The sequence below is a fragment of the Spermophilus citellus genome, assembly GCF_964194105.1.
Source record: "Spermophilus citellus genome assembly, chromosome: 4".
Lineage (NCBI taxonomy): Eukaryota > Metazoa > Chordata > Mammalia > Rodentia > Sciuridae > Spermophilus > Spermophilus citellus.
In genome coordinates, this window is record NC_138185.1 from 132,071,163 (window position 1) to 132,089,530 (window position 18,368).

General features: G+C 38.8%; 1 long non-coding RNA gene across 1 annotated transcript in view; it reads right to left on the minus strand.

The window, feature by feature from the left end:
* Positions 1-15,793: 15,793 nt before the first annotated feature.
* Positions 15,794-18,368, minus strand: part of LOC308647901 — a 323,639-nt gene continuing 321,064 nt past the window's right edge. The window contains exon 3 of the long non-coding RNA XR_014021725.1: positions 15,794-15,870. This is a non-coding gene — a long non-coding RNA (uncharacterized lncRNA). The remainder of the gene's footprint in view (positions 15,871-18,368) is intronic.

Genomic DNA, 18,368 nt, shown 5'->3' on the forward strand with positions numbered 1-18,368 from the left:
TGTTCTAGCAGCATTATCATTGTCTTGTTCCTTTGTATCTATATCCCCAACTTGGGCACCTTCCCAGTACACCAGGCCTTCAAGGAACAGCCCCTGCCTGTTTTTCCCAGGTTTCTGCTGCATGATCTGAATCTGTTCCCTGAAGCCTGGAATCGCCAGTGTCTTCTGATGCTGCACATCTACATGTCTGTCTGTGTCAGGATCTTGCATTTCTGGGCTCCACCTATCTGTTAGATAGCACAGATATCTGGCATCTGACCCTCCATTTTCACTGCTTGCTGAACCCACCTGTTGTTAATGGCTTAACTGTATTGATACTGGGATACATGGATGTTTGCTTTACGATATGTACACATACAAGAGAAAGAAAGAATCTAAATACATCTATACACATGATTGAAGAAGGTGCCATATGCAATGTGGGAAAGGTACAGCATGTTACAATGTGAACAGCACCCCTGGAATTGCTGTGCAACAACCTAGGTGGTTACCTCCTGATGTCCTGACAACACAACCAAGGATCTGTGCTTTCAGCTAGTCAAGTGGTTATCAGCATTTTTTAAAATTATATGTCTTAAAAAAGGGTCAGAATCAAAGGGAAAAAGTGAGGTAGTAGTCTACCTCAGGCATTGGTAAACTTAAATAATTTAAGAGAAAATAAGAAAAAACCTTTCTGATTATAGTTAACAACAAGTTATTGTATATTCTAAAATAGTTAGAAGAAAGGACTTGAATGTTGCCAACACACACACACACACACACACACACACACACACACACACGATGATGTATCTTTGAGATGATGGCTATGCTAATTACCCTGATTTCATTACTACACATTATATACATGTATCCAAATATCACACTGTATCCCAAAATATGTGCAATTATTATAAGTCGATTTAAGAAAAAGAAGTATGAGACCAGGAAAACTGCTGTCCTAGGACAGATGGATTAATCCTAAGTGACACAGTACATACTTCAGACTACAGTGGACTTCATAGCACGGGTGGCCTGAGGTGTGCCAAAAGCAGGAACTTGAGTAAGAGCAAATATGATTTAAAAGGTGGTTTTCATGGGCACCATTTAAAGCTTATGGAAATTGGAAGCTTTACACATTCGCATTCACATAAAAGGTGGTACTTTTGAATACCTGTTATACACCAAGATTTTCCTTTCATAAATTAGATTATAATGCACTTGGTTAATTCTAGCAAGATATTAATACTGCATTAATCTGAATCGTAAAAATAAAGTATTTATGGATGTTATTTAGCCCTCTAAGATCCAGGTGCCATGTGGCAGCTGGTAGTGGAGGATGTGTGAGGTTTGTAGATGAGCTTCCCTACTCCCATTCAAGGATATGCATCTTCATCCTTCTGGGTCCACTCATGTCCACTGCCCTTTAGGCTTGGCTCAGGCCTCATCTCTCCATAAGCAGCCCCTAACAGGCTGTGCATAGCCCCTCCTCTTCCTGATTTCCCATGACAACTATGTCATGCCACATTCTCTGCACCTTGTCTGATCATCTCCTAAATGAAAAGTCCTGACAATCCCTCTAGATTGAAAACTTGATCAAAACAAGATGCCATGATGCAGTTCTCTTTTATCTCTATAAATGCCTGGCCCTGTAGGCTGGCACATATTTAGTGCTCCACAAACATATATTAGATGAAATCCATTTCACAGATTTTTGAGAATCCACTATGGGCCAGGTTGGGAGATACAAAAATGAATTATAGAATTTCAATCTTAAAAGCTTTAATAAAGAGATGGGACTGGGATTGTGGCTCAGTGGTAGAGTGCTCACCTAGCACATGTGAAATACAGGGTTTGATCCTCAACACCACATAAAAAAATAAATAAATGAAATAAAGGTATTGTGTCCATCTACAGCAACAAAATATATATTTTTAAGAAAATATATAATAAAGAGAAAATGATTAGAATATCCCTGTGGTACAAATAAAGAATAAAATACTTTGTAATCAGAGGAGAGCTGTGCATTTCGAGTGTTAGGCTAAGGTAGTGGTTCCCAAACTTTAGTATCCATTGGATTCACCTGGAAGGCACATCTTGCAGGTCTCACCTCCAAAACTGCTTATTGAGTTTAGATACAGCTTGAACATTTTCATCTCTTACTAGCTTCTAGGTGATGTGGATACTACTAGTTCAGGGTTAATACTTTGAGGATCACTGGGCTAAGGAGCAAATTGGCCTGAAAATAAATAGCCTCTCGGCAATTATTTTTAACTTCTTATTTAAAGGAGTAGGGAGGGCACTGACACGTACACAGTCTGAGTGAAGGCTTCAAGTTGGAAACACCCACGATGCCTGTGGATAGAAAGCAGCCCAATCGCCAGAATTCAGGGGCATTATTTCAGAGGCCTTCAATGTCATGCTAGGGAACCTGGGTGACTTATTAGGCTATAGAGAATACAGAAAATGTTGCAGACGGATTCGTAGAAGAGGCTGACAACAGGAGGCAATGGCAGAACAGACCAGAGGGCTTGATAATTAAGCCACTAGACCAAGCTGTCTTTATTAAGGGGAAACCGAAATAGAACTGAGACATGTGTTCTTCCAAAAGTCACTCCATATGTTCCTGGAGTTCATCTGAGTAGGCAGGACAAAGGCCCCTGTGCTGAGCCTTGGGATCCTACTGTTATTCTCTCTCACACACACACAAACACACAGGTACACCAGAATTTAGCACATGCCTCCTCACACACCCACTTGAAGGAGTATTTGGCTCTGAAGTTTAGATTTAGCCCAGTGCTAAATGTAAGAGTGTAGAAAGATTAATTACCAAAATGCATCATGTGGTGATATGGTTCTTTCAGCTCAAGTCAGGAACTGAGAAGAGGAAGAGGTATATGGTATCAAACCCCATAATTGGACACAATTTGCATGGAAAATATTGAGTTTCAGCAGTGTCTTCCAAAATAAAAATAACAACAGTCATGTAGTCCCAAGCAATATTCTAAGTCCAATAAATATATTATTGAATTCTCTTAGAAGAATAATTATCATTTTTATTTTACAGATGAGAAAACTGAAGCACAGAGAAGTCAGGAAATGTAACAAAAGCCACTCAGCTAGTAAAATGTAGAGCCAAGATTAGAACGCAGAGAGGTCACCAATCAACACTACACTTGTTTTGTACTCTCTGCCAGACAAAGTTCCTGAGGTTACACATGCATTTGAAAACTAAAGTTTTGATTTGTAGATACCTTCTTCTCTGCTGACCTCCCTTTCCCTCTTTCTTCTTTTCTTCCAAATTATTGAGCATCTATGATGTGTCAAGCACTGTTTATATAGTTTGAAGCTGCTTTTAAAAAGTTGAGCAAAGAAACTGTTCCAAGCAGGGAAATAATTCTAGCAGCGAATTGTATATGTGGGCAGTACATAAGGTCTTCAGAAAGATCAAACCACTCCATGGGGCCACCCTCTTGAAGTGCAGCGTTTGCTACACTTGCAACTTAATAAAATTCTGGGACCTCATCTCCAGCCTCATTTAGTTTCCTATCACAAACCATACTGAACCTTTTTGCAATGCCAAATAAGATTCAAACCCCCCTGGAAAAAGATAGTGTAAAGAGGGCTTTTATATAGTTTTTTTGGGGAAAAAAAATCTTAAAACACATTCATCTGAAGCCTTCTTTCAATTCTCCCATGGAATGCTAACCTTTATTTGCAGTTTGTGAGATTCATGTCAAAAGCTTGCTGTAGCCCGAGGTTTAAACCAGAGAGATTTTGACTTGGTCCTGAGGCAGGTACCTTTGTAGCTTTCTAATCTCTTTCTCAGAAGTTTGGGGGCTTTTAAGAGAGGTTGGTGATGTTCCCTGAAGAGGATTTTCTGTCATTTCTTGGGTGGGAATGCATGATTGGGATATTAAGAACCGAAGTTTAAATCTCTCTACATTTGGCTTAATTGCCATTATTGGCCTAATTGCAGGTACAGGGCTCAAATGCATGTCACTTGCCATCTGTAGCCGGAAGGTACTTGAATCAAACTGAATCTGTTCAAGATAACAAAAGACACTTTAGCATATGCAGATGCCTGAAATGGCTTTACAGACCCAAATCCTTTTAATAAGCTTGAGACAGGCCTGAATTTATTTAAATGTCTAATTCTAAATGTACGTATGCCTGGTAGTAATGTTTACCATCTGTCTGACACTGCCTGTTGAGGTAATTGTCAAGCTACAGTATGACATATGGTGCACATATTTGGACCTTAAATATAACAGCCTTGGCATGAAACAATTGGAAACCAAGATTTAATCTTTGGTATCATTCAAGTTGGAGTTGAACAAACAGACAGTTCTGGGCTATTACTGTTTTCCTCCTTTATGATAAATACTCCTCCGTAGGCATGCCTGAGTACCGCACTCGAGCGGCAGCCTGGTTTCAACGCTTAGCCTTTTTCTTGCTCTGGCTCTGTCCCTTAGAAACACAGTTGGAATGGCAATTCTGCAGTAGAGGCCAGAAGCCAGTCTTGGGCCTTGGCAGCATCTCATTTCAGCCAAGGAATATAAGGAATGTTCCACTTGAGAGTCCAGAGGGGCTGTGGCCTTGGGAGTCTAAGGCTGAACAAGGCCTAGCAACTGCAACTCTTCTTCCCACTCTTTTCATCTCCATTCTATATAATTTACTGAATTAATTTCCCCATGATCAGGACAAATATGGTGCACCAGTGGAAGGGAGGAATGAAGGGTAGAGACTGATAGCTCCACGAGCCCCCTAAAGTCCTGGGGGGAGGTGCACATGGCTCCCAGAGAGGAGAACAACACCCTTTTCAAGTTATTTTGGTGAAATGATAGGGACCTTAGAGTGACAAATATCTCAGGCACTGCTCTCTTTTTTCTTTAAATACTAGCAGCACTGTAGCATTAGATACAGCTGCGTAGATGCCGAAAGCCTGACTTGAAAGACTTACTTTATGCTGGGATTAGAGGATGAGTGCAGCTATTGTGGTCCCAGTCACTGTCTGGATCTAAAGTGATGTAAATATGGCAACAGGAATAATGTAACTCTTGCAGTAATGTAACTAAGAATGTGGTCAAAGGCTCTTCTCAATGGGTATGGCATGTCATTATGCACTGCACTCCATACAATAATAGCTTCCAGGATAAGTCAACATAGACACTCTTTCTCTTACTCTGCCTCAGTCCCTCGGCTACACTGCCTTACTGCCTTTTCATTTACCATAGGAGGCAGTGGGGAATTCAGAGGATGAGCAGAATAGTGAACTATGAGGTGTGTGTGTGTAAATTCCTGCACAATTTAGGAGGCCTGGAAAATGAAGAGGACAATATACTAGGTCAGCCACCGAGGTAATTCAGCCTTGGACTTTTCCCCAGTCAGAAATGACAACATGATTCCATATTTTGGTATCTTGCCAAGTTCTGTATTTAAGCCTCAAGCTTAACATGTCCTCTGTTCCTAATTAGCAAACAGGCTAAATTTAGCAAAGGTTTCGCTGGTGCCACCACAGTCACAAAATGATTCTAGAATCTAACATGAAGGCACGTTGTTTTATGGATCTAGGAAAAGGCAAACCAAGCCTGATGGTGCCTCTCTGGCCTGGGATACTAAGAATTTTTGAGGCAAAAAGATAAAATTGTCCATTGCTTACAAACTGAAATTCTGATATGGGAAATTTCCTCTCTGGAAGCCTGGAGTACACAGTGCAGCAATTCAGGGCTGCACTCTAAGAGAGACCTGACCCCTGGGAAGCAATAAGAACAGGGGCGAGATTTGTTGCTCATGCTTTCTAGCTCACTTTTGATTCCCATTTGTCTCTGATCCTGACCTCTTCTCTCTGGCATTGTCTCCAACAAATCCAAATCCCCTAGAATGCTGTCAATCCCTTCTGTAATTCTATATACTTGGAGGCTGAAGTTGTCATGCAATAATACCCAACGTGTTGGCCTTGCCCCCAGACTGGCCCCTCAACCCCTCTAGTGCTTTTATTTCACTCTCCATGAGTTTTTATTTTGAAAAATATTTCAAATCTGCAGAAGAACTGCAAGAATATTATGATGAACAACGATCAGGTATGTAACCTTCCCCTTCATCCCATTATTAGCATTTTGCCACACTGACTTTAGTTTTCCTTTTCTCTTTATATGGGTACATATATTTATGATCTATGTCATGTATTTGCTTTTTATTGCTGAATGATGTGAGAGTTAGTTAGACATCCGCTTTCCTTGCGTTTTTGCATGTGTGTCCTGGGAACAAAGATGTTACCCAGATAACCATGGTGACCATCATCTCAACTTAGGAAACAGTGATGCTAGATTACTAGCTACTGCATCATCCATGTTCACACTGTCCCATAATGTTCTGTATCTTTTTTTTTTTAATGCAGACAGTGAATTTTCTGGAAAATCCAGGTCAGATGTTTTTGCAATACCCTTTGTTTTAAACTTTGTTGTGTGGTCACTTTTACTACTTTATTAATGGTTTCACACGTGGCCGGATGTGGTTATGACTTAAGATCTCATCTTTGTTTCACAGACAGACAAAAGATGATGGGTGTTCTGCAGAGGAAGCACATAGCTTACTACCAGCAGGGTTAAGTGGGGACAGCAACTTTTTCCTGATACCCTGATCCTCAATCTGGGATCAGATAGAGAAGCTGGGGCATGTTTACAGTCCTTTTCTTCCCTTCATCTTAGGTCTCCCACAATCATAAATCTAACTTCTGCAGAGCCAGACCCCCCCACCCCTTTTCACTCCTGGCCTACAGCTACACTAAGCCACTATAATTCTGTCTTCCAACCACGTATCTGCCTGGTGGCAGATGATAGGAATAGGCCATATTCTCCTACTGGGGGCAAGCCTTTACTCCTCACTCCTCTATTCCCATAGAGGGAAGTAATTTTCACTCCCACCACAAAGAGAAAAATTATGGGGGCAGCTCCCATGGACATTCTCCTGCAAAATGACTGGTAAAATTAGAGGACAAATCTGAGCATGCCCAAGGTAGCCTTTTCTCTTTTGTTCCAAGCTGCCTGTCTAAGGATACATATGTGCAGGCTCATATCACTTGTGTGTGTGTGTGTGTGTGTGTGTGTGTGTGTGTGTGTGTGTGTCTGTGTGTGCTGGGTGCAGTCAGGGGGATAAGTTCAATTTAGAGGGCATGTTAAGGTGCCTGTTTGGTGGCACATCAAAGCCACATGACATTCTCTAATTAGCTTTATCAAAAATAAAGCTGCTATTTTGATGTTTATCTATCTGGTGCCTGTAATTCCCTGTTGTTTTTAATCTCAGAAGGGCAAAAATATCTTATTTATTGGCTTTCTGAATCCCTCACTTTTCTATCAGAGCCTGAACCCAAACAGAGCAATGCAGGTTTCCTACCTCCCTTGCTTGAGGTGGAATGAACTCTCTGCTGGCTCTGAATTTTTCAGAGAAAGGGTTGCCTAGGCCATGGGATAGTGGGGCTGCTCAGGCAGGGTGGGGGGTGGTAAGGACAGAGGTAAGCAGACAGCAGAGCTGAGTCCTGGCCAGCTGATCTGCCTGAAGACTCCATGAAGAATTTAGAAGGTGGGAGGAGAGGCCCAGGATTTTAGTAAGCAGGTACAGAGGTGGAAATGAATAGGGAAAGCCCCCATTTTCAGCTCTTTGGAGAAACAGCAGAACTGGTTGCTGCTGCTGGGGTACACACTGTCCCTCATCTCTAAGTGAGAGGCTGTGGGACTTTAGAAGGAGGAATAGAGGGCTTCGTGCCCAGCTGCCAAGGGCTGACACACTTGCTATGGAAACCGAACCGAGGGCCCCTACCAGGGTCTCTGGACACACTCAGACTCCTTTACCAGGAGGTAACTGGAGTTGTCCTTTCTAGAACAAAGCCTTTCCTCAGACACAAAGAGAAATGGCTTGTTGTTAGTTATAGATGAGGGGAATGGCATAAAGGTTAAGTGGCAGTAAATATAAGGATTAGGGTATCTTAGCCTGTTGCTTACATCACTAAGATTCTACATTTTTCTGAGTGATTTTTATTTCCTTTCTGAGTGTGGGAAGAAATCAAAGCAAAGAAGCCTTATCCTAAAATGGAGACAAAACTTCCTTGGCCTTGAGCTGTCACATTTAGGGCTATATGTGTAAGAGTGTGTGATTCTGGGAGTGTGCACACATAATGTGTATGTCCTTGAAAACAATGGAGAGTGAAGTTAATGTTCATGTCTATGTGGCCAGCAGTACTTGAATAGTTTGGCAAGTACCACCACCTTCCACCTCCAAACACACTGCCTTTTTACCCAGAGTGTACAACAACAACAGCAACAAAAATGGCCCAAGGCCAAGTCCCTTGGTCTGCTTCCCTGATACTCACTGCAATCATTGGTTCAAATATATAGCTTAGCCTCTCATCATAACTTGAGACCCTGTGATTATGGGACTTGTCACAATGCAGAGAATAACCTAAATGTTTAATAAGAGGACCAGACATGACCTTGTCTAAGTGTGAAAATGTAGGGTGTGGAGGTTAACAGTCTGAGGTTTTAGACACAGTTGTGTCGCTTATTAATTTGGTGACTGGGCAAGTCATTTAAGTTCCTTGAGTCTCATTTTCCTTTCTTACAATGTGGAGATAATAATAAGGACTATCTTGGCTTGTTGTTGGAATGTCAGAATGTGGTAAAGCATGTAGCTCAATTCCTGGTGGTAATGAGAACTTTAGACAGTTTTGATTAGTGCTGGGCTAGTTCCTTATCAACAAATTCCAGGCTGAAAAAAATCCTTACTGGTCCTTCCATTTATCATCTGCAGAATGAAGGTGACTGGATCAGACTCTCAATGGATCAGTCAGCATCTGCCATTGCTTTGTGTGTAGATGTGTGTGGGATGGTGGTTGCAAGGATAGGGGTAGTCTCAGGAAGTCTTCATTGGAGGAGTTTGAAATTCTAATAACTTGGGAAAAATTTCCAATAAAAATTCCTCACTTTATATCATATCTACATTAGTACACAGAGAACTTCTTTTGTGGGCATATGAAAATTTCAAAATATATCAGAAAAAAACAATTAGATACATGAACATTTGACAGACATTGTTCCAAAACCTTCCTTATATTACCAATCAAATCCAAACAATACGCTCTTCTACTGTTCACCAAATATTCCGAATTAAACAGAATGAACCAAACACTTTCATTTCTCTTGTACTTGAATACACGATAAACTACAAAGGAAGTGCAGGCTATTGTACCAATTTAAGGGACTGCTACACTCAAATAAAGAGTTGAGACTAAATTAATGCACTTTGCTGCCCAGTGGCATAATTACTTTAGAGTTATGGAACTTCTCCCAAGGTTGGTATCATTAGAAAAAGGGGGATGTCAGTTTGTGTTTAGGAAAAGTAAAGGCCATACATAGGTTTCACAGATCACAGACTGAACATATGCTTCTTTGTGTGAGCATGTGTGTTTGTGTGTGTGTGAACATTTACAAAAAAACTAAATCAGCTAATGCCAAATACTTTCAATTTCTTGTGCCATTGTTATTTTGTTGATTTGTTTTCCTTGTGACACTCCAGTTTGGTTGTCATAAGTTCCTTAAAGACTCCAGGGTTCCTCGATTATAGAGGCAGTTAGCAGGGATGCAGGGGAATAAAAAAAAAAAATGTATGCATCAAATCCAGACTTTAGTGTGAGAATGAAAGGGATCTGTTGTCTGCTGACCATGCAAAGAGAGTGCAGGACAGCATCACACACTTTTCTTACTCAGCATCTCATAATGACACCGACAATCTTCTGATTGGACATATAGGTCTTAAAGCCCAAGTTATATGGCCACAGCACATTTAAGAGCAGAATCAGGCCTTAACAACCCTCAGTAGACAGCATGCAGGTAAGTGAGAGGACTCTATTGGTTCCCCTTCTCACACTGACTTTCTCCCTCACATGCCACCAGGCATCTGGAGGGGCCTTCCTGGGTCATGCAGGTCTTTCTCTCAGGATCTTTCCAAATCTTAGCTGTCCCTGTCATGGAAACTCTTAAGGTGCTCCTTATAATGCACAAAGAGAGAGCCCAGGGCTTTGAATGCAAAGGAGTAACATGATACCTAAAAGAAGTTTTTGAAAATGAACCTCTTGAAAATGAACAAGTTAGACTCCTTAAAACTTATTTTACTCAAATAAAAAATGAAGCTATTAGGGTATACCCCTCAGCTTGCCAATTAGGTGAAATTAAAAGTTTGAATGGTACCTGCCATTTGATAGATGCAAGTGTGTAAGCTTCTTTCTCCTTGGTGACCATAACACTTACATAAGGGCTGATCAATATTTCTGATCTTCAGGAAGATTACTGTCTACTTGGTAAGCTAAGCTGTGTGAGAGCAGTAGCAGCCATGGGTCTGGAGAACATCCAGGTCTTGTATACAGAAACCAAGACACTGAGAGTGGGGGGAATGGGGAGAACAGGGCTATTTTCTTTATTTACTAGCCCTATTGCTGTGAGCAAGTCACCTTACTTCTCTGGGTCTGGTTTTTGCTCACCTTCCAATGCCTGTTCTAACAAATTCTCAAAGTGTGGTAAAGAGCAACAGAGATGCTAGTGTAGCCATGCCCTTTCAATAATAAAACTCAATATAAAGACACTGGATTGACAATTTCAGATGTTCCAGAGGCTCCTCCTTCAGGACTGCTGCTCTATAGGGGGACTGTTCTTCCATTTCTAATCTGTGGACACTGAGATAGATAGATAGACATGTTTCTGAAGTAAAAGCTAGAAAAGGCCCAAACTTCCCATACCTGGATCAATGCCATCAGCTCCCCATACATGGGATATACACATATTTGGAGTTAGTTTGAGTTGGGGGCAGAACACTGATGATCTACACTCTTGGGATCATTTGTGGCACCCCAGCCTGGCTGTAGAGACAGACAACTGTTTGCTAAGAAAGCTTTGTACTCTGTCATTTGTTAAACATTTGCCACATTCACTAAGCATTTAGTAAATGGATGACACTGAAAAAAGATGGTTTATCTTCACAGAAATTCTGTATTATAATCATGGCCATTTTAAAGATATGGGAATTACAACTTGGCAAATGGTCATCTAGTTATCGAGTGACAGATCAGCTGGAATTCTCTAAAGTCCTTCCTTTTTTGAGTTTACCACAGATATCCTCACACTTTCTATGAGCAACAGATGGTACAGAGATCTGTTAAGTGTGGTCCCACTCATTTAGTTTTTCTTTCTGGAAAAGAAGAGTTTACATTGCAATGAAGGTTCAACATGATGAATGACAACTCAGGTATATATGACTTCAAAGAAAATCAACTTAGAGAAAACATTTCCCCCTAAATAGATGTAACAGTAGAGGAATATTTTAATATAATCTGAGAATTTGTTACAATGTATCACTAAAGGTCAAAATTCCCAGGACATCTAAAATATAATTTGAGTTTAAAAATTTAGTTAGTGCAGATTATTATATTATATAATTACTTGAACACAGCAAACATAAGGTAGTATATAGTCATAAAATAGACACTACTCAAGGCAGAAAAATTGGCTCTTAAGGTATATCAAAACAAAGATGAATATAATTTCTAATATTCACTGATATTTTGTATTAAGCCTTTAAAAATGGGATTGAATGTGGGGGAAGGGGTATCACTACTCACCTTTTGCATTTTTTTTTCTTTGGCCTAGTTTTTAATGGGGAAATCATGGTGAGAATACGGTCAGAGAAAGTATTCTTCATAATCTGGGTCATGTTTCTTGTCTTGGGCCTAAGAGTTTGGGTCACACAACTCAGGAAGGTAGGAGGTAGTGTCAAGAAACATTTCAGGTCTCAGTGAACATTTTTATGGTCTGGAAAAATTTAAAATTTGTTACAAATGATGTTTCTTTCATTGGGGTAAAAGAAAATCATCTTTCAAAGATGATGTGACATGCCCCTGTCATATTCACACGGTTTGGGTCACAGATTTTACCAATTACTGTATAGCCTTAAGCCTTTTTGTCCCCTATCTCTTTTTTCTGTTTTTCTTTTCCATTCTCACCCAAGCTAGAGGTGGGAGAGTAGCATCTTTGTTTGCATGTGGCCTTATTCTAGGAAGCCCTTTCATTCTGGGGGAGGGAGACCAAACCTAAGGAGCACAGACCATGCAACTAAATGCTGGATTCCCAGAGAACCTCACTTTCTGTAGTGTACTGTTAAATCACAGAATTTATTTATGTTCTCTCTCTCCTTTCTGTGGTCAATGACATGGGTCAAAGGCATTTAATCAAATCCTTGTAGAGAGATGGGTCCCATCACCATGCAATGTGACGATCTAATTTGTCTTCTGTCAAAAAATGTATTTTGGGAACAGAGCCGAATATGATAAGTGTGATGTCTTTTTACGGTCACTGCTGAAATATGTACATGGTACAGATTTGCTAGGCTCATTATTTCATCTGTCTCTGGGTAAATATTGAAATTGTTTTTAGTGTGGCTGCTAAATACTGAGGAAACATGGAGAGATATTTTCTTGATTCCTCTCTGAGTTCAGCTAGCTAAAGCCAAAATTACCTTCTGGTCTCTGAACCAGAATAATTGATAACCAAGAAGGCAATACAATAATGGAAAGGTCTACAGGCCAGATGCCTCATTGCTGTTGGAGAAATGATGATGTAAATGAAGCTTACAGTAAGACAAAAACAAAAAACACCTCCAGCCAGTAGGTGGTGCCAAAATTTATAATGTTTGGCTACATTGTACTTTATGGATAGCTTGCTAATTGCTCTGTCAATTAATGTAAGTGATGTAATTTAATTTCTTTTACTACATCCATAGTGGTTTATTAAGTAACTCATATTCAGCTCTTTGGCCCTGGCTGATCAGCTCATTTGTTAATGCTCCTAACGATTTCCAGGCACCCTCTGCTGACTTCCCCTATCTTCCCAACACAGAGGAAGGGAGAGGCTTGATTGCATGCATTAATCAGGTGCAGATAGAGGCCTAGTTTCTGAACTAGACCCTACCTCTAAAACTTAAACCTGAATTTGTAAAGTTAGAAGGCAGAATGATGTCTCATTTGCAAGAAATTGAAGGAACTCTATCTTTGGTCTCACCTAAGGTTCTTTCCCTGAAGCCATTGCAAGTTTTTACTATACATCAAAGTACTGGTCAGTCCTATCATACTCTCCTATGTATAATTTCTTGTGTTTTCTTTTTTAAAGAAGTAGAGAAAGAAATAACAAACCGAATAAGGAAGGGAAGTGAGAAACAAGCAAGGAACTTGATGAGGAGGGAAAATTCTCTCTCTAAAGATAATTCTAGTCAGTGTTGTCTCCTTCCACTTAGGCTCTCTTTAACCTCAAGCCTGGAACTCTGAAAGCTAAATTTCTAATGCATATTGAAGAATTGTTGAAATTATTATTATTATTATTTTAAAGAGATAGTGAGAGAGGAGAGAGAGAGAGAGAGAGAGAGAGAATTTTTTTTTAATTTTTTTTTTAAAGAGAGAGTGAGAGAGAGAGAGAGAGAGAGAATTTTTAATATTTACTTTTTAGTTCTCGGCGGACACAACATCTTTGTTTGTATGTGGTACTGAGGATCGAACCCGGGCCGCACGCATGCCAGGCAAGCGCGCTACCGCTTGAGCCACATCCCCAGCCCCTGTTGAAATTATTTAATCTGATGAAGATAAAATATTTTTCCTGGGATTCTCCATTTTCCCGGTTGCAGACATAATTTCAATTCTCTGCATTGTCTTTTCTTGAATTACTCAGATCCATATGGTACAATATTGTTTCAATTTTTCCCTGTATTACTTAGAAGTAATTGTATGAGTTAGCGGGGCATTGAATTAATTAGAATTATTTATACAAAATAGCATACTTGTTTCAGAGGTGTTGAAACTGAGGCACAAGTTTTGACTTTTGAAAAGTGGGTCAAAAGGAAAATTTAGAAATAGTTCAAGTAGAATATCTATATGTAAATAAAGGCAAGTTTACCTTTCTGAATATAAATCTGAACCAAATGGTTCTGGAAAATAAAGATATGAGAGAAATTATTTTTATCTGTTAGACTTGGCAAAGGGAAAGCGTTGAAACAGATTTAGGAGAAGAGCAGAAGTGACAGGTTACCATAGTATGTATAAACCTATGCCTAGGTCCTACCATTAAGTTGGGACATGTGAGTAGAAACTGAGTACTGGTATTTACCAATTCTTTTTTTAAAAATTTTTTTAGTTGTTGGTTTACAATACCTTTATTTTATTTATTTTTATGTGGTGCTAAAGATCGAACCCAGGGCCTTGCACATGCTAGGTGAGTGCTCTACCACTGAGCCACAACCCCAGCCCCATTTACCAATTCTTATAACTACTAGACTACTGAAATGGAATTCTGGATAGTAGGGTGTTTAAAAGCAGTGGAGAATGAAATTAGAATGATGTCTATTTTATAAAATTGTATAATATTGTTTCCATTTTATCATTTGATATGTAAGTATGGAATAAATTCATATATATTGATCAGTACATGGTCTATATTATTTTAAAATATATAAGTACATGTAATAAAGTTACAATTATTGGGCATAGATACCTGCAATTTAGGAATTGTCAGCAGATGTTATTATCTTTATATTTTCTCCATTTGTAATTTAGCTGCCCAATTACATTTGGTGGTGTTGAATAGCTAGACAGAATGAAAGTGCAGCATGTACTCAGGCTCTGCATAACCCACCAAGTACCTGTTAAGTAAGCAAGGAGATTTTCTAAGGCAGAAAGAGTAGCTTATAACCAGAAAAGGCCTCTTCTCCTCATCAGAAGGGTCATTCTGCTAGTGTCCCATATGATTGGCCATAAAACTGACTATGAAAATGAATTCTCAATAGCCAGAGAATCTGGTTAGTAATGCAACCCAGGAAGGAATTTTGGTGAGGGGGAGAGGTTGGGGATTATCATTGACTGCTCACTACTACTCAGACAGCTCTGATGATGTCAAGAGCTTCTGCAGGGAGGAATATTGGCACTGACTTTATTCACTAGAGAGTGAGGAGAAAACAAACAAACAACAAACAAACAAATAAAAAACAACACAGCTTGACCTACTGGGACAATCACTCGTACCACCAACTGTGAGCCTGGTGCTCTATGGAAAAAAAAATAATTGGCTTTAAACACAGGATTTACCTATACAATCTTTAGAATTGCAATTGCAAATCTTCTGGACATAGCTTTATCTTTTTTTAAAGCAGACTTTGTCTCCATCAAAGAAACCATAAGTAATTTACGGATACAGTCAAACCCCAAGTTTCAGAAGGAATATAATTCTGAGAAATAATATATGACATGAAATCATGTAACTGAAAGTATTACAATTATACTAAATTAATCTGGAAAGCATGACCTCTTCATCATATCTGATGAAGCCAGACATTTAAATACAAAATATCATGATATTAATAGTGCTACTCAAATGTTCACTATGAATTTTAATTTGATGTATTTATAAATTGATAAATTTCCAATTAATTTTTGCATCTAAAGTTTTTATTTCAGAGAGTTGAAAACACTGATAAAAACTGAAAGAACACAGTAAGACAATAAAATATCCATCCATCTTCAACAGTCTGCAATTTATGACCAGTTATCTTTCATATAAATCCCCACCTAACTCTTAGCTTGCCTTATTTGGAGGCAAATCCTAGATATGTTATTTGACCTGTAAGTACTTTGGTATGTATCACTAAGAAATAAAAACTTCCAGAGAACATTGCCATAATTTCAACTACTTAATTAATTTTTGAGGTAAATGTTTCATCTTGTGCAGGTCTTACCTGGGTCTGAAGATAAGTGGTAGAAGCTATGCAGAGTCTGGGAGAGGAGGCAAGGGATGGTCTGTGTAAATGAGCCTACGAAGGGAACAGAAGGTGAGATAGAAAGACCATTTCTGGGGACAGATGAGAGGACTAGAGAGGACGGTTTGGGGTCTTAGACACTGTCATGCTCTCAGGCCTACCACTTATGAGTTGTTCAATTTTGAGCAAATTTCTTAATCTTCATGACCTTCAGTCTCCACATTTGAAAGGTGTAATATGTAAAATCTCATTAAGTTACTTTAGTGCCTGAATTTCATTTATACACCATGGAATATTACGCAGCACTAAAAAATGACAAAATCATGGAATTTGCAGGGAAATGGATGGCACTAGAGCAGATTATGCTTAGTGAAGCTAGCCAATCTCTAAAAAACAAATACCAAATGTCTTCTTTGATATAATGAGAGCAACTATGAACAGAGTAGGGAGGAAGAGCAGGAAGAAAAGATTAACTTTAAACAGAGACATGAGATGAGAGGGAAAGAGAGAGAAAAAGGAAATTGCATGGAAATGAAGGGAGACCCTCATTGCTATACAAAATTACATATAAGAGGTTGTGAGGGGAATGGGAAAATAAACAAGGAGAGAAATGAATTACAGTAGATGGGGTAGAGAGAGAAGATGTGAGGGAAGGGGAGGGGGGATAGTAGAGGATAGGAAAGGTAGCAGAATACAACAATTACTAATAGGGCATTATGTAAAATTGTGGATGTGTAACCGACGTGATTCTGCAATCTGCTTTTGGGGTAAAATTGGGAGTTCATAACCCACTTCAATCTAATGTATGAAATATGATATGTCAAGAGCTTTGTAATGTTGTGAACAACCAATTAAAAAAAAAGAAAAAAAAAAGAAAAGTAAAGGAGAATCCCTTAATCTTGACAAATAATGTGTTTTTTTTTTCTTCCTTTGTGTCTCCAAGGGCAGACAATCTGTCAGAGTGTCTTTTTGCTCAGATTTACTTTTGTGGAATGTATATGAGAGCATTCTCATTCCCTACTCTGGTATTTTCCTGGAATTATGTTTCAGAACTATGTAATATGAGGATCCCACAGCTGGCACATCTAATGCCTCTCATAAGTCCAGACCAGTACTTGGGGCTTTTCTTGTTCAAGAGCAGTATAAATGTAGAGGATTTAGTTTCTCAAAGAAGTAACTGAGAGAACTCTCAACTTCCATTTTTTAAAATGTCTTCACTAATTTTATAGTCTAGCACAGTATTTCTTTCTTCCATATCCGTATAATTGGAGTAGTACTTACTATTCCACTTTTTGTGAGTATCCATTCTAACAGCTATGCTCCAGCTGCAGAAGATCTTATAGTTGGCTGTGCACTAAAATTCTGATGCCAGCTTTTTAGATTCCAGGGTTAGGTATGCTCACTAGAAAAAAAAATTGATGTATATCTATTTTATAAATAAAGAGGGATGTGTGATTCTAACCATTTTTCTTTTCTATTATTGGAGATTTTAGCCCATTGCAATGTTTGCACACCAATTTGAAACCTCTCATTTTTTTTTTATCTAGGGAGATTTGCACCTGCACAGTTGCCAGTGCTTTCAATGCTTTGAGGTTTCAGATGTAGTCTATTGAATGGAAAAAGTTAATATCAGGACAAATTACTTACAGAAAGAATTGATTAGGTATGGTGTTGTTAGGGAAGTGAGCTGCGCAAGAGAGCTCAGGAAGTGCTAAATTGGCTTTCAGTGGTGGTCTGTATTTTTCTGTTAATTTTTTGGTCCTGTCCAGATAAAAGTTCGACTGTCAGCAATAGCTATTTGCATTTTTAGAGAATGCTGGCAAATCCCTCTAAAAGATTAAGGGGTTCCCTTAAGATTTAACACCTCTTCCACTCTGGTCTAATGGAATAAATCCCATGGATCATATATGGCCATAGAAACCACTTATTTTTTTTCCCCATGGAGTTGATACTCATGTATATCTTATTCATTCCTCTTTGTATAGAGATAAATCAGCATTCAAACTACAGGCAATTTACAGTTAAATAATATATTTCAAACCCAAATTAGTCTTTCTTTATTTATATTAACACTGGATTTGGGCATTTTGTTCCAGTAATATGGTATATTGCTCAAATCAGAATAATTCTCAAGAGCATTCTACTCATCTCTTGGTAGAATTTTGTTTTCAGTTTTCCAATGTGTTTACCTCTAATTCCTTTACAGTTTTAAGAAGGACTCAAAACAAGAGTATAAATTTATTTGGTGTATCCATAAATGGAGGGAGGCTTGTATTCTGCTTTTATTTTTATTTTATTTTTTAAAAATTATCTCTCTTTATATCTGCTGTTTTGGTGGATGCTTGTGTATAATTCCAGTGTCACAAACATTCTGCACACAAGCCTCTACTTGTGATCTGTGCTTCTTGTTCTAACATCTACCTTGAGGTTGGATTGTAGCATTCATTCACATTAAATACTTTTAGTGATATGCTTTGATTTATATACTTATAACACTTAACAATAAAAATGATAATTGCATACATATGAATTGCCCTATGTAATTTTCTGTA